The sequence below is a fragment of the Nematolebias whitei genome, chromosome 18 (genome assembly GCF_014905685.2).
Source record: "Nematolebias whitei isolate Nwh7 chromosome 18, NemWhi1, whole genome shotgun sequence".
Classification (NCBI taxonomy): domain Eukaryota; kingdom Metazoa; phylum Chordata; class Actinopteri; order Cyprinodontiformes; family Rivulidae; genus Nematolebias; species Nematolebias whitei.
This window is the reverse complement of record NC_056515.1, coordinates 14,700,868-14,707,150: the sequence shown is the minus strand read 5'-3', so window position 1 is coordinate 14,707,150 and position 6,283 is coordinate 14,700,868.

Sequence of the window (6,283 nt, the reverse complement as noted above, 5' to 3'; positions counted from 1 at the left end):
TGGCTAAACTAATAGAGTAGGCGTCGGCCCATCATTGGTGGGATATATTCACAGGAATGTCATCTACGGCACAAAATATATGTAGTATCTCCTTTTTTCATTTTGATTTTATTTATCTCTGTATTAACCTTGTGTAATTTGGGTACTTGTTTTTATATTAGGAGGGTTAAGAAAAGAATTAATCAGAAAATTTATAATACAGCTTGGTAATGAAAATAATTATACGGACAATGGATACATGGTTTGGTAGGGAAAAAACTATAGTCACACTCAAACCTGAACACCTACCAGATGTTTTGATCTACAACTATCGTGTCAGTGGGAATGTAATAAATCGAGCGTTCCAAGGGTTTGAAACTCGTCTGGATTTTCTTAACTTTGTGAGTGAGTTTATTCAGGACGAAGTTATGAGGTTATTCCCAGAACAATTTCAATTTCAGGGGAGTGATTTTCAAAATTAAATGTCTAAATTGCCATAAAAGGCATGTGTGGACTGATATAAGAATGATTATTTTGATGCTTTTATGTCAATTTATACTTATTTTATACTCATTTTATATGCAGCTTAACTGTGCAAATCAGGCCTTGTGCTGCAGAGGGTCATATGCTTCAAAGGAATGTAGCTAAGTCTCCGGGAGTGTTCTTACCGAAAGACTTGGCCTGTCTGGCAGTTACAACGACCCCGAGTTTTCTGTAAACATGTATTTCATCCATCAGGCTCGTACGCAAAGGCTTTGGGTTTGAAAGACATGTTTTTAAGAGCCATCCCTCTGCTGCACAACTGCCTTGATAACAGGTAAACATGTTTTGCTCTGCTCGCATGTCACCCAGCCAGAGGGGGAGTATAAAAGTGTGACACTCAGAATAAGACCTAACTAAAAAAGTTCAATCTGGTCCTCTGGACATTCAAAAAAACAAAACAAAGCAAAACAACAAAAAAATGTAGAAACGTTTTGTCTCTCATCCGAGAGACTTCCTCAGTCTGAGGTGCAGTATTCAGCTCAGTCTCTTAAATAGCACCTTCTCAGAGTGGATCAACCAGTTTTGCTGCTGACAACCAAAACCAGCTGATCACATGCTCAAGAAGGACCATCAGCCTAACGATGGATCATTGATCACCATCACTGATGGCTGTTTACTATTCACAGAGGGCTGAGTGATACTAGCAATCACAGCATTGTAAGAGGGGGACAATTGAACACGTAGGCCTCCACCCCTGTTTAACGATGGACGATTTCTTTTCACAAAGATGGCCTCCTTTACTCCTCTCTCAAACCATCGTTCCTCTCTATCCAGGATGAGCACATCTTCATCCCTGAAAGAGTGACCACTGGCCTGGAGATGAGTGTAGACCTCAGAGTCCTCGCCTGATGATGTTGATCTTCTGTGCTGGGCCATCCTTTTGGCCAGTGGCTGTTTTGTTTCCCCGATGTAAGACTGATCACAGCCCTCCTGACACTGAACAGCATACACCACATTACTCTGTTTGTGCCGGGGGACTGGATCTTTGGGATGAACCAGTCTTTGCCGTAATGTATTTTGGGGTTTAAAAGCCACTGGGACGTTATGTTTAGAAAATAAATGTCTCAGTTTCTCTGATACTCCCTCCACATATGGAATGACCACTGGTCTGGGTCTGGGTTCCTCCTTTTCACCTGTTGGCTGACTGGAGTCCTGTTTGGGTTTCTTCTCTGCTTTCAGGAAGGCCCAGTTAGGATATCCACATTGCTCTAGAGCCTTTCTTGTGTGGGATTTCTCCTTCTGCCTGGCTCCTGAGCTAGTGGGGACACTGTCTGCTCTGTGATACAGAGTCCTGATGACTCCTAACTTGTGCTCCAAAGGGTGATGGGAGTCAAACTGCAAATACTGGTCTGTGTGGGTGGGTTTGCGGTACACCTCAGTTTGCAAATGTCCTCTATCAGAGACTGAGACCTCACAGTCCAAGAAAGCCAACTTGCCATTTTTTACATCTTCTCGTGTGAACTTGATGTATTTATCCACAGAGTTGGTGTGGTCAGTAAAATGTTGGACTTCCTGAGATTTAATTTTAACCCAGGTGTCGTCAACATACCTGAACCAATGACTTGGTGGTATCCCTGAAAAGTACGTCAAGGCTCTCTTTTCTACCTCCTCCATGTACAAGTTGGCAACAATCGGAGAAACTGGAGACCCCATAGCACACCCATGTTTCTGCCTATAATATTGCTCCCCATATGTGAAGTAGGTTGACTGCAGGCACAGTTTCAAGAGTTGACACAGTTGTTCTGTGGAAAGCGTGGTCCTGCTGCTCAGAATGGTGTCTGATTTTAATTTTAAACTGACCACCTCTATTGCATCATCAACAAGAATGCACGTAAAGAGTGATGTGACATCAAAAGAGACCATTGTTTCATCAGTCTCCATGATGACATCCCTCACCTTATCCACAAAGTCCATGGTGTTCTGTATGTGGTGTTCTGAGCTGCCAACTAAAGGAATGAGTACAGACGCCAGATATTTGGAAACATTGTAAGTGACAGAGTTAATCATGCTAATGATTGGTCTTAAAGGTACACTTTATTTGTGGATTTTAGGTAAACCATACAGACTAGGTGTGGCCTCCCCTGGGTACAGTCTGTGGTACAGAAAACGGTCAATAGCCTTGTCCTGCTCCAAAATTTTCAGGCAATCTATCAATTTCTTCTTGTAACATTTCCTGGATCTCTTTTCAGAGGTTCATAAGTGGTTAAGTCACTAAGGAGTGTCATAACTTTCTCATGATAGTCTTTCTGGTTCAAAATCATTGTGCACCTTTCTTTGTCTGCTGGGAGAATGATGATGTTTTTGTCCTTGCTAAGAGTGGTGAGTGCGTCCCTCTCTTCTCTACTGATGTTGGAAGGTGGTGGTTTGGCATTGCTGAGGCAGGCTGAAACTTTGATTCTGAGCTGTTCTGCTTCAGCCTCTTTAATTTTGTTGTTGCGGATGGCTGACTCAGTAGCTGTGATCATCTCCACCAGAGGAATTCTACTTGGTGCAACCGCAAAGTTCAGTCCCCTGGCAAGAATCTCTGTCTCTGGCTGGGTGAGCTGTCTGTCAGATAAATTCTTCACCCACTTTTCTGTCTCCCTGGCATGTAATTGACTACTGGAGTGTTGTCCTATTTAAGAGACTGAGCTGAATACAGCACCTCAGACTGAGGAAGTCTCTCGGATGAGAGACGAAACGTTTCTACATTTTTTTGTTGTTTTGCTTTGTTTTGTTTTTTTGAATGTCCAGAGGACCAGATTGAACTTTTTTAGATTTTTCTACCTGGATTATTGAGCATACATCAGGATACTCAGAATAAGAGTTGAAGTCTGCTGTGGATCCTGATCCGATGCCCAGCCTGAATTGATGTTACCTTTTTACTCAGACTGAAATGGCTTCCCGGTCTGGTGTCACGGTGAGGGGCTTTTTACATCAATATCTGATTTGTACTAAATGTACTGGTGCTTTTCTTTGCTGCATCTGTGGCGGTGTAATAAAATGACACATTATTATTCTAAGCCTGTGAGTTTTTTTTATTAATTGCTTCGACCATCCACCCGACCCTGTCTTTTATTTAAGATAATTTCATAGAACACTTGTGCTTGTGAAAATATAATTAAACCACGTCCATTATCACAAATATCAAAAATAGTAAAACACCCAGACAATAACATAATCCTTAATGATTGATTATTTATGATTTATAGATAAACTAAGTGCTGTTTTTGAAGGTAAATCATGGATGTATTCCTTTATGAGGTATTTGTATCTATGTATAAGCCTTTGTGCCTGTGTGCTAATAATTGTTGAGTCAGAAAAATAGAGACAAAAAAAGAAAGTGAAATGATAATAAACACGTAAAGATAAAAGAAAGAAGAAAAAATAAAAAAAGAACCCCCTTACCATATTAAGTGCCATGCCACCATGTACCACCACTGTCTGTGTAACCCACCAACCGAGCTGTGCTGAACAATTACATATATATCTGGTAAGTAATATGAATATATATTATTGCTAATAAATTTTAAGTAAAATTAGCAACTGAAAATCATACTTACCTTATTTAAATTACTAATAGAGCCAGGGAGTAACCTCTGGATCTCTAAACAGCTGACCATTGATGTAAAGTTTGTCCACAGCCACCGTAGCTCTTCTGCCCTCGTTTATATTTTTCTTCCTAATCGGGAACAGAACGCACCTTCTACTCAGAATTTCTTCAGGGAATTGGTCATTCATGCTGTAGTTCGTGTCACGCAGTTCCCTACCTCGGCTTTTTACTTGTTCTTTCTGTTTATAATGTTCAAATTTAGCTACAATTGGCCGCGGCCGATTGCTTCCAGGTTTCTTACCTCTGAGGCGGTGGACTCGGTGAAAAGTGATGGAATTAACCGCGTCACTCTGCAACTTCAGCTGATTCTGAATGAAGTCATGGATGGAGGCCTCAGGGACCTCGTCCGCTCGCTCCGGGATTCCCGAGAAGACGAGGTTGTCCCGCATGCTTCAGGCTTAGATATCCAGGATCAATTCTTTTATTTTTTTATTATCCCCGGATAGCAGCGTCATCTCCTCGGTGAGTTGTTTTACTGTTCCCCTCAGCTCCTGATTTTCACTAGCAAGTAATGCTACCTGTTGTTGGCTGAATTCTAATGACTCCCTGAGGCCTTGAAACTCTTTATGTAGCATCTCTACCAATGCTAGACGGGCGTCCAAGCTGGTTAGCTTCTGGTCAATTGATTCTAATATCTCCTTTAAGCCTGTATTATCAGGAGGCGTTGTCGTAACGCTATCTGAGCTTCCCTGTCGGTGCCGCTTAGCAGTGGGGATGTTAGCTGAATCACTAGCAGCACCGGATGTATCTTTAGGTTTACCCTTGACTAAGCTGTCAAAACACTCGTCAACAAACAATTCCAGGCTCTCCAAAGTCTCCTCATCCAGTTTGTTTGATTGAATGAAAAAGTTAGTTAGTAATATTTAGGACTTTCTTAATGATCTTATATTTAATTAAACAGTTTTTATTTAAATAAATACGGACTTACCAAAGGTTTATCATAATACTCACGCACAGTTTTTTCCTAGTTCTCAGCAACAGCTCATTGCACCGCCACGCCCACCAGCTCTAGGAGCCACAAGTAAACCTGCATATTGCATATACCAGTATAATAATGCCTTTAAACATTTCTATTTGTTGAGTTCTCTGCTTGGTACATTATTTTTCTTTTTTTGTTTTTGTTTGTTTAAACAATTTAAAACATGACAGTAATGTCACTGTTTAAAGGAAAAAATTGCTCAATAAATTAGTAAAATGGAACTTGTTATGTTTGGGTTCTTTCATCTAAGGTAGATATGGTGTGACCCATGTACTGGTTTTGATTTTTTTGTTTTTACTGTAACTGACCTTCAGAAGAGCTAGAAACAGGGACTCAGCAGCTGATCCTCCATGGAAAAATTATAGGGACAACTGGCCATGTATTATTTGTTTTGTGCCCTTTAGTGAAGGTTTTTGTTGTTTGGATTAAGACAATTGTAGGGGAACACCACCTTTGAACAAGAGTTCACCTCATCTCAATGCAAACATCATACATGTGTTTGTGTTTTAAACTGTTAAAATAAGATGCATTTATTCCCTTGGGAATGAACAGACTTTATTTTACAGATGTTAAACTCAGCTTACAAACTCCTTAGTGGCCACTAATCTAATGTAACGAAAACTGTCATTGTGTTAACTTCACTGCCAATATGACCTCATTTCCCACGAAACAGACAGATTGTCTTAATGAGAACTATGGTTCATTTTTGACCTCGAGGTGGGACACATGCCAAGGAGTTTACTCCCAGGATTTTCCCATGGAGATAACAGTTTTAAAAGAATCCTTTGTTTCAGGACATTCTCTTTTCAGGAGATGAACAGCGACACCTTTTTGACGAACATTGCATGTTTGCCACAGCTTCAGAACTGAATGTTTGTTATTGAAAATGTCTGTTTAAAGTAACCTCTCTAAGATAATCATGTTTATTTTTCTCCTTTTAAAAAGAAGTGTGACTTTTAAAGGCAGACAGAGAAAATGGACTGTTATTTTATATAAAATAACATGACAGAGTTAGAACCCTCCCACTTCCGGGGGGGGGGGGGGAGGTCCTAAGTCAATCTGTAACACCCAGGCAGACATTTCACTTCTCAGTTCTTCTACACCACTTCTACATTACATTCCACCACTCTTCTTACATGAAGGTGTAAGGATGGTACCATTTACTGACTCGGTTTGTGTCTGTGTTTCCC